At 36.1% G+C, this 11,447-nt stretch overlaps 1 pseudogene across 1 annotated transcript; it reads right to left on the bottom strand.

Moving 5' to 3' along the window:
• Nucleotides 1-1,391: 1,391 nt before the first annotated feature.
• On the bottom strand, nucleotides 1,392-2,882 carry LOC149530684 (auxin-responsive protein SAUR32 pseudogene; annotated as a pseudogene). The gene has a single exon (XR_016358974.1). The product of XR_016358974.1 is annotated as an auxin-responsive protein SAUR32 pseudogene (transcript).
• Nucleotides 2,883-11,447: the final 8,565 nt, after the last annotated feature.

Here is an 11,447-nt window from a genome sequence, read left to right as displayed (position 1 = left end):
TAAAAATAGAGGCTTCATTCTCAAGAGATATAGACAAATAGATGAAGGCTTTCAAAGGACTAGTAAGCTGGGAAAGGCTGGGGGGATTGCTCAAAGTTAAGACGAAGGAGATAGTCTCAACAGTCATGGGGGTTATTAGGGATCAATTTCAAGAAAGGGTTGTTAAAAGATGAACTAACCTAGATATCATCTGTTTTCATAGCGTGGGGTTTGGAGCTAAACAATAGCACCCGAGATGTAGAAAAAGTTGTGTGGGCTTTGTTTGAAGAGGATATGCTGGGTGGGCTAGAATCGATTATGGAGTGGTCGATTCCAAGCATTTTGTGGATGAAGATGATGAGCGCTGCTTTGGGTATGTGCCATTTCTCCATTAGAAAGCCTAAGCCAAGTTGACAAACCCTTGATTTATAGAAAGGCAGAGGAAGCATGGCTGAGGGTTGTGAGGGAATTGGAGCATGTGGTATAGATTGAACACGCTGAAGATGTGGAGTCGTGTAAGAATGTCCCCCTCTGTCGACGAAGCAGAAACGGAACACGATTTGGATCATGGGGGGGATGGGGGGGGTGGCTAGGTGATTGGAGTATAAACTCTTCGGCATTCTTTTTTTGAAAGTTGTAACGCAGTTTTGGGAAATGCGAATTTTGTGCATGAAATTATCGAAGGAAGTGTTTGGAAGTGATGGATGTTGTCTATCAGGTTAACGAGAAGGAAGTAGTGCTAAAGGGGATAAATGATAAGTCCAACCTAATTTGGAAAGGTAGCTAATGCTACGATTTTTGTATATTGTCTATGCATGGGTTAAAGTTTCGGTGAATATAGTTGGATATGTTCAAAAAGGATATGTTGCTAATAATGTAGATAGACCAAGGACACGACAGTACATGAGTGGATGGGGCTTAAGTTTTGATGCAAAAAGGAGCCAATAAATCCAAGTGCTTTTTGTTATCATGCTTTATCGACAAAATCGATATTTGAAAAATCAATTTGTAACATGTAGTCCTTCTATGTAATAGTTGAGGTGGACATTTAGGTGTAAGTAATAGAAGTATGATGAAAGGACTTTAGGAAGGAATGTTAGTTGTATAGTTGAGGTGGACATTTAGGTGTAAGTAAGTAGTAGTATGATGAAAGGACTTTAGGAAGGAATGTTAGCTGGGCCTTAGGAGGACATTATGATACATGGTTATGATGTTATGTATTCTGTTTTTATTAATAAATATAAATACCTATTACCAATAAAAAAATAAAATTAAAAATTAAGCAAATTGGCTGCCAAAAGCATGTTCTCATTATATGTATATACATATACATATGTATCTATAAATGTATATATATATAAGTTTAGTCCCGCGAGGGTTCTGTATTTCACAACCCGCTCATAGACCCTCGATTCTTAGCGAACAAGTAACGATTACGTGAATAGATCAATCGACATAATGTTTATGGATACATTTTACAGATACACACTTTCCGCCCTTTTCAGCGGCTGTATGAACACAGAAACCCTATACTGAGAAATGAAGAAGAGGGAAACCCTGTGAGCCAGGGTTTCTGTTCTCTGCTGACTGACAATTGCACATTTTTATCAACCAAAGCAGCTCACGCGAGCATGGCGGTGAGATTCATGACCCTCCCTGTGTATGACCTCCTGCACGCACTCAAAGTCGGAGAGATGGCATGGTATGGCGATCCTGCCTTTCTGTTCAAACCCGTATTCTTCCTCGGCCTCCTTGAGAAACTTCTCGAACAGAGGATGATTTACATATTCCACCGGAATCACGCAACGCTTCTGTTCTTCCCCGTGTCCAACGTAAAGGGCGACGCAGCCCTTGGGCACATCCTTGTGAAAATCATCTCCCTTCTTCCTACTCCATTGCAAAGATAAATGAGGGAGATGCATCCTACCCCGATGAGGCATTGTGGCACGGCAACAATCAGATTTCAGACAACCTAATTACAGCAAGAAAACCTTCAAATTAAGACTTCAGAGACAAACCCTACCACTGGGAAAATCTTCAAAGATCTTCAAATACAAGTCTCTAACACTGTAAAATTCTTCAATTTCTTCAAATGCAAGCCCCTAAGACTCTAAAATTCTTCAATTCCTTCAAATACAAGCCCCTAAGACTGTAAAGTTCTTCAATTTCTTCAAATACAAGCCCCTGGCACTGTAAAGTTCTTCAATTTCTTCAGGTACAAACCCTAATCCTAACGATGCGCTTCAAATCTCACTGCAGGCTGCTCGTTTCATGAAAAAGAAATCACTGCGAAGCGATGAAGCATGAGAGAATTGTGTAACGGTGAAGAAGATTCAATTTATAGGGGAAGGGTCAGTAAAATCTCCTCACGTTTTTGCTTACGCGGAGCAATTTGCGCGCCGATGATTCCTTCCCTGGGCGAATAGGCGGCTTTTTCTTTCTTCCCAGCGATATATAAATCTGAGTTTTCTAACTGTGTTTTAGTGGGGGAGGTTGTCGTAGGATTTTTCACGTCATCCACACAGAGAAAAATAATTCGGAATCGACATCTTTTTCACGTTTCGTGCAACGGTTCCCTTACTTTTCTTTCCTTCTTTGTTAAGCGATGTCATAGGGAACGTATCCCTAATGCCATATCCAATTCAATGTTCCGTCTTAAACAAGAGAGGCATGGCGTCATAGCTCATGTCACTAGCATTATCATTATGTTTAAAGGATTAAGATGAAGTAGAGAAATGTAGATTTAAGAAATTAGAAGGTGCATTTCTTCTATGTATTTGTTGTCAAAATGTAGCCCACATATAGAAGAGTTATTTGTTAGAAGTCCTTAGGACATGTGTTCGTCTCTTGGAGTCTCTGACAACAAGAGACATGGTTATGGTTTTGAATTTTGGGATAATGAGAGTGAGAGGCTATCACAAGATCTAAAAAGTAAATGTTCCATCTTATGTTTCTTATGAATATGTGTTTATGATATATTTGTATTAGTGTCTTATTCTATATGATATTCTTTTCCTTTCTATATCACACCAAAGTTCAAATTGTTTACGCATTTATTTATGTTAAAATTTTATTTTATATTAAGAATGAAGTTCCTAATGTATTTACTTTGGTAGATATTGGCTACATGTTGAGTTGACCACACAATTCACCAATTTACATGAGATTCACACCAACTTGCAATCAATTGAAATCATTCACATAGTTTTAAGGATGACATATAATTATATTTGCAATCATTTGAAAGGGAGAAACAAGGAAGAACAAGAGCAAGAAGGTAGATACAAAGTGAGATAAGATTAGAGTGTGTTACATTGTAAATTGAATATTATAATTACATGTTTGTAGCATGTTGGAAGTTCATTTGGTAGATTGTACTTTATCTTTCTATCATGATCAATCAATAAAAAAATATATCATTATTTTGTTAATATTATTGAGCTTCATATTTTGTAATTATAACTTAGTTTATATTTCTGTGTGGTTGGGGAGTTCATTTGTCTCATTTCTCTTTGTGTTATTATTGGTACTAGAGTGGAGAACTTAAACATCACATACTAAGGCTTGATTTTTAAATTGATAATGTTAAATAGTTAAAGTTGACTTATTTTTTTAAAACTATTTCTAATATGATGCATTCAAGCCCAAGATTACATACTCCCACATTACAGGAGTATACGGTGTAGATAATGATGAAAAAAACTAAGATTAATTGATTTGGTTCCCCATATTAAAGAGGTCTAAAAAGAAACTAATTGCACATAATTTCTCAAGCCAAAGGTATTGCTTCTGGATAATGAATTTAAGCGTTACAATTTCATGGTAAAAGATAACATGCCTCTCAAACACAACTCATTAAGAGAAATTGAATATTAACTGACAAGCCCAATGACAATGATCAATGGTATATCCAATGGATAGAACCCCTAAAAAATAGCTTCTAAGATCAAAGGTGTTCTAAGCCTCATGCCATAGTATTCTGAGGGCCTCATTTGTCAATCAAATGATTAAAAAAAATCATAAGATGGGGTTTTTATTTTAACAAACCTTCACTTGAGGCATGATGTCCACATTACCATTGCTTTGTTGACATTATTTGTTCCTTTGATTCTGAAAGGGCCTGAACAACTTCACGTTGGAAATCTATTGAAGAGACAAACAACATGATGTATATAATCCTAACTCATCAAAATTTTATTTTCCATCCATTTGAATTAAGAATAGTCACAAATAGGTAGTCATTATTTCCAAAACATGCAACCAATAGGTAAACATGAATGCTAAAATATTTTGAATTCTCTATCTTTCCCTCTCCTTCCCTCCCTTTCTCATTCGCTCGCTAACTCATCAGATAGAGATAAGAAGAGAGAGTGGATAGGAAGAGAGACATACAATGGGATGAGATTAGGGAATAGGATGTAGAGAGAGTGAGGATGGATGGAGATAGGATGAGAGTGGATAGGATAGAGATAGTAAACTTGAGAGAGTGGATAGGATGGAGATAGAGTGAGTGAGTGAGTGTTGGAGAGAGAGATACTATGGAAAGGATGGATATAGGAAGAGAGATTGGATTGGATGGACATAGAAAAAGAGAAAATGAGTGGATGGAGAGAGAGGGGGGGGGGGGCAGAGTAGGGGATATAAAGAGAGAGAGAGAGAGAGAGAGAGAGAGAGAGAGAGAGAGAGAGAGAGAGGAGGGGAAGGAGACAATGTATAGGATTGAGAGAGAGTGATTTTGAGATATGTATGTATGTATATATGTAGAGAGAGAGAGAGATAGGAAAATGAGAGAGAGTGGAGAGGGAGAGGAGGAGAGAGAGAGAGAGATAGGAAAGGGAGAGAGTGGAGAGGGAGGGAGGGAGGGAGGAGGAGAGAGAGAGAGAGGTGCACCAAGTTGGTGTACAAAAAAGTGGACACCCCCTCCCCCCCCAAAAAAAAATTCAATAACCCAATCGGGTTTTTTAAAAGTGAAATGTTGGCTAGGCTTGATATCCAAGCCTAGCCATTATACTTTAAAACATCTGATTAGGTTTTGTAAAACTTGATCAGGTTATTAAATAATATAATTCAAAAAACTTGATTGGGTTTTTTGAATTATCTAAGTTAATAACCTGATTGGGTTTTACAAAACCCATTGAGTTTTGTAAAGTATATATTGTGACTATTGTCTGTGTTTAAAGGCATTTTTATATCCTCAAACGATAGTAGCAGCATGGATTGCGGAGGAGAACACCAAAACCCAATCGGGTTTAGAATAAAAAATGATTTTTGATTGCATTTCCATCCATGGAACCCTGCAAATAAGGGAAGTCTTCATTATATTCATCGCTTATGTATTATTTTATCAAATTTTTTAATGTGGTTTTGTAATTATATTTTAATTTTTTTAATATAGATGCATCAAGGAATCCAAGAAAACAAGGGAGAGAGGAAAGACCACCTCCTACACAATCAAACCCTCCACCCATCACGAAACAACCGCAAAACACTCCACTTGTTGTGACACAACCGCAAAACCCTCCACCTGTAGTAACACAACCATAAAACCCTCCACTCAATGTTTGCATTCAACAACCAGAACCTCCTATAAACCCTCCACGCATATAATTGCATCATTTAACTACTACACAAGAGGACCTCATAAACTGCCTCTCATAAAATACTGCTAAAATTACCCAAATGGTCAATAGGTTGCATTCATCTACACTTTCTCACCACTCAACCCTAATGAATACACTTGAACAAATGGCCCAAAATACAAATGAAGTGTCTAGGGAGGTTATGAAATGGGGTACATAGATGGATATGTGTCATGCATTTTATGCCAATGGGTTATCATATCAGCAAGTGAAAGATAAAGACATAAAGAAAGGTACTAAATATTCTCTTTTCACTAATCCTATATCCGAAAACTCCTTATTACACACACCCAAAACTTTTCCTATTCATTGGTGCACTCATGCTAGGATGAGATCATGTTTTTTAGATAGGTGGTATATGGTATTTGACCTACCACCATGTAATAATTATGAGGTGCCTCTATATTTTTTGAGAAAGCTATATTGTGAGTTCATCCTTGGCAAGAATTCAAATTACTTAGACATCCCTCAGTTCTAGGATAGAGGGAGAGGCTCTATGCAGGATAGACTTAGGGCTCGTAGGGTGGTACCACAAAATGAGAGGAGACATACAACATGAAAAACCATGCCTCATGTTGTGCTCCCATCAATTGTAAAGGAGTCTATTGATTTATTGACTCTTCATGCTACTGCATCATTGACAAATGTTATCATTGAGCATGGCTCACCTATGTCACCTCGACCATCGACAAATGCACCTTTACAGTCATCACAGCATGTGATAGCTCCATCATTGTTACCTATGGCACTAGGGTCATCCCAACATGAGACAAATCCATCATCATCACCTATGGCACCTCGATCATCACAACTTACAACAACTCCATCAGCATCACCTGCACCACTAGTGCCATCTTCGCTTGTGTCACCTGCACCACTAGTGTCAACTCCACTTGAGTCACTTGCACCACCAATGTTATCCTCACTTGTTCCACTTGCATCGCCATCACCTACATCATTACAGTCTTCAGGGCCTAATCAACATTTTTGTTTTAGCTATTAGCAAATGTGTGATGGGATAGATATGGAGGCATCTAAGGATGGAGTGTGATCTCATCCATGTGTACATTGTGGGTATACTTGTTATTCATATAGAGGTATGGATTTCACACTCACAGATGATTTGATGGAGATGGTCTCTGGTGGGTAGGATACCTAGGTTTTTTTGTCTGAGTTTTGACATGATATTATTTAATCACCTAAATATTGTAAAAGTAAAAAAATAAAATATTATAGATCACTCTAGATTGATATGTGAACAATATGCAATGTAGGGTGCAACAAGCAGTTCAAGAACACCACATAGTACTCGTTCTACTAGAGATGTGAGGCTAGGAGCAAGAACACCTAAGGTAAAGATTTTTAAATATTCTTAAAAGTAAAATAATACATTGGCTTAAAATTTTTATTTCTTAATGGGTATGACACTAACAAATTGCTAATAGATCCTCTTCCATCTCCTTCCATAATTGAAACCCTTCCATTCATCAAATCCATCCAATTCCCATCCACATCTCTTGCTCTTAGCATTACCCAAACCCCATCTAATGAACCTCATGAGTTTTGACATGACATTATTTAATCACCTAAATATTGTAAAAGTAAATATTTTTTTTTAAAATTCTAGAGCACTTCAGATTGATATGTTCAAATACTATGCAATGTAGTGCAACAAATGGTACAAGAACACCACATAGTACTCGTTCTACTAGAGGTGTGAGGCTAGGAGCAAGAACACTTGAGGGAAAGTTTATTAAATGTTCTTAAAGTTACAATAATGCATTGGCTTCAAAATATTATTTCTTAATTGGTATACATAAAAGTACAATAATACCTTTTCATCTCCTAGCATCATTGAAAATCTCCCAAATTTATCAAATCCATCCAATTCCCATCCACATATCTTGCTCCTAGCATGCTCGAACTCTGTCTAATGAAACTCGTGAGTTCATCCTCCATATACCCATCCACAAATCAAAGAACCTCCATATCACATAGGGTGTCTTGTAGGAGGAGTGTGGAGATCATGAATCTCCACTTTTATTTCTTGACAATGTGCCAAACGTTCATTTGCATCTCTCTTTTCCTTCTCGGTCTCTTTGTTTTCAATTTAGGCCTTGTAGTCTTTTTGAGCCACAATTTTTCCTATCTTTCAACTATCCTTCCAATATCATCCTTCAAGTCCTTATTGTGTCTTCTTGCCCTCCTATGATCTTCTTGTTGTTATTGTGTCTTCTTTCCATTTACAACATTATCTCATATTTGCAACAATACTCTTTACTATATTACAAGGCTTGTTAGAGGCTGAAATTTCTCAAATTGATGATGTCACGCTTTCTACCATTAACTTTGGCCTTGAAAGCTATGCCGCATTATAGCTTGCACACCTATCAAATTTACAATTTGAGTTTATCTCATGATGTGTCTTATTGATTCCTCTTATGTTATATTTGTTTCTTCTTTAGGGTACTCCACATAGCTCGAGGTTTGGAGGAAAGGGAAGGAAATCAACAAGAACACCAAAAAAAAAAAGGGTATTAAATACAACTTAAGTTTATATTTTGAAATTTATTATGAATGAATGTATATAAATGTACTTAATATTGATGAATATGTGTTGACTTGTTTGTTATATATATGTAGAAACAATTTATTTTTTTAGAGTTGATGAATGCACCTAAGACTGCCAATGTTGAGGCAATGGAAGAGGTAAATTTTCATATTTTCCTTCTCATAAATTTTAGGTTATAGTATGCCTTTATTCTATATACATATTAAACATTTGTATTTACAAATGAGTACATGTTTTTTTTTTCCAGTTTTATAGTAATTATCAACAATTTGTCTTATTAACATGTGTTATTTATCTTTTACCTATCACAACGCTCTTTGAGACTTTGTGCAAATCCTTTCCCATTTCATTTTTTAGGATTCTCAAGTGTTAAAGACAAGGTTAAACACAACAAAGGCTACAGGTATGTATGTAGAGTCTTGGTTGAACCCTCTTGTGATCTCAATTTGGATTTCTTGTATGTTTGATAGAAATCCCTAATTCCTACTCTACAATTCTAATATTTTATTGCTTACCATATAGTTTGTGCCTCATACCAACATTGATTCATCAATGGTTGTGCCTCTACTAGCACAAGAGATCCATCTCGGGTTGTAGTGCATTTTTTTAAAAAAAAACTTTATTTGGAATCTCTAATGTCACTCTATAATGCTAACATTTTATCGCTTACCATACAATTTGTGCCTCATACTAGCATTGATTCATCAATGGTTATACCTCCTGCTATCATGGATGATCTAGCATAGGTTGTAGTACATTTTTTATTTTTTACTTTATTTGGAATCCCTAATGCCTACTGTATAATTCTAAAATTTTATCGCTTACCATATAGGTTGTGCCTCATACTAGCATTAATTCATTAGTCATTGTACCTCCTGCTGGCACGGGAGATCTAGCTTAGGTTGTAGTACATTTTTGCTTTTCTTACTCCTTTTGAAATCCCTAATGCCACTCTATAATGGTAACATTTTATCGCTTACAATACATGTTGTGCCTCATACCAACACTACTTCATCAATGGTTGTACCTCCTACTAGCATGGGAGATCTAACTCAGACTACAATACATTTTTAAAAAAAAATTACTCTATTTAGAATCCCTAATGTCACTCTACAGTGCTAACATTTTATTGCTTACCATACATGTTGTGCCTCATACCAACACCGATTCGTTAGTGGTAATGCCTCCCATGAGCATTGATTCATCGATAGTTGTGTCTTGTATAGTCACTCGACCTCATCATTTTGTTAGGAGTCCCACCCATTGATGAAGGATCCCATTATCATTGTCATTCAATCCAACTATGCGACAAAGGGACGAGGTAATGAACAACTCAACTATCCATAATTTAGAACCCAATTTCTAGTTATTTTCATATTACTTATAGATAAGATATTTGATAGTGTATTTTCATTTTTCTTCTACAGACACCAAGCGAGCCACAAACTACACCAAAGAGGCTCAATTTTGATGATCCTACACAGTCATAGATATTAATAGTTATATACATATGTAGTTGTAGTCATCACATGACATTGACATATATTCGACTTTTCTATTGTATATATTTGAGATTTGTATTGTGCACATTCGACATTTCTATTGTACGCATTCAATATTTGTTGGGTATTTGACTTTTGTATTGTATATATTTGAGATTTGTAATGTGCACATTCAACATTTCTATTGTACACATTTGACATTTGTTAGGTATTCAACTTTTGTATTGTACCGATGAGACATAACATCTTTTTGTAACTATATGATTGATATGACATAATATATTGTTCATTTTGATGTACATTAATCTTGGATTTCCATTCAACTTGTTCAATGTGTGCATACAAAATTGTATTCCAACTTACTTTCTTGCAATTAATCAAACACATGAACGTTCATTATTTTATATAGAAAATGCAACATGTTTATCAAATTCATTATAACCTATAATCATATGTCACTTATTTTGATGTAATAAGACATGAAAAGTAAAAATATGTCATGATTTTTGTATTCGTGTCAAAGATTGTAGCTTGATAGTGCTTAGAGACCCTTAGGGACACTTCCATTCAGTGTGATCGATACCGTCAGAGGGACATTGTGGCTAAAATAGGGTTGATCCTAAGATAAACCTGACTAATCATAGCTAATGGAGTAGACAATTCGATCCTAGGACCAATAGTTTGAAATATACACAACCTTGCTCATTTTAACTGAGCAACATTGCAACTTTTGGCATAGGCAAGATACAAATGCCAAATTCAAACAATGTTGAATCTCTAAAAACTAAGATAGGTTGTTGTAGGCCTAGATAACACAATCCTATAGCACCTAACAGTTTGTCAATACCTCGTATGAGCTAAGATAAATGCTAGATCAAAGATCGCAGCCCGATGGTGCTTAGAGACCCTTAGGGATACTTCTGTTCAATGTGGTCAATACTATTAGAGGGACATTGTCATTGAAATGATGTTGATCATAGCCTAAAACCAACCAACTAGAGCTAACAAAGAAGATTTTTTGATCCTAGGACCAACAATTCGAAATATACATAACCTTGCTCATTTTATCTAAGCAACATTGCAACTTTTGGCAATAGGCGAGATATGAACGCCAAATCCAGACAAATTCAAATCTCTAAAAGATGAGATAGGTTGTTGTAGGCCTAAAAAGAAATGCCTAAAATTTAGTGTGTTTGATATCGTTGGAAGGATGTTGTGGCTAAAACAGGGTTGGTCCTAAGCTAAACCTAACCAACCACAGGTAACAGAGCAGACAATTTGATCCTAGGACCAACAGTTTGAAATATACACAACCTTGCTTATTTAAACTAAGCAACATTGCAACTTTTGCCATGGGTGAGATACGAATGCCAAATCCAAACAAAGTCGAATCTCTAAAACCTAAGATGGGTTGTTTTAAGCTTAGATAATGCAATCCTATAGCACCGAATATTTTGTCAATACCTCACACGAGCTCAAAGAAATGCTCGATCAAAGATCATAGCTTGATGGCGCTTAGAGACCCTTAGGGACACTTCCATTTAGTGTGGTCAATACTGTCAAAGGGATGTTGTGGCTGAAATAAGGTTGGTCCTAGCCTATACCCAACCAACCATAGCTAACAAAATAGACAATTCGATCCTAGGACCAACAGTTTGAAATATACTCAACCTTTCTCATTTTAACTGAGAAACATTGTAACTTTTTGCAATATGCGAGATACAAATGATAAATCCAAAAAAAACCAAATCTCTA

Source organism: Cupressus sempervirens, chromosome 11, assembly GCF_028749045.1.
Source record: "Cupressus sempervirens isolate cs-2001-9-10 chromosome 11, ASM2874904v1, whole genome shotgun sequence".
NCBI classification, from domain to species: Eukaryota; Viridiplantae; Streptophyta; class Pinopsida; order Cupressales; family Cupressaceae; genus Cupressus; species Cupressus sempervirens.
The sequence above is the reverse complement of the archived record's forward strand: the minus strand, read 5'-3'. Positions and strand labels throughout refer to the sequence as shown.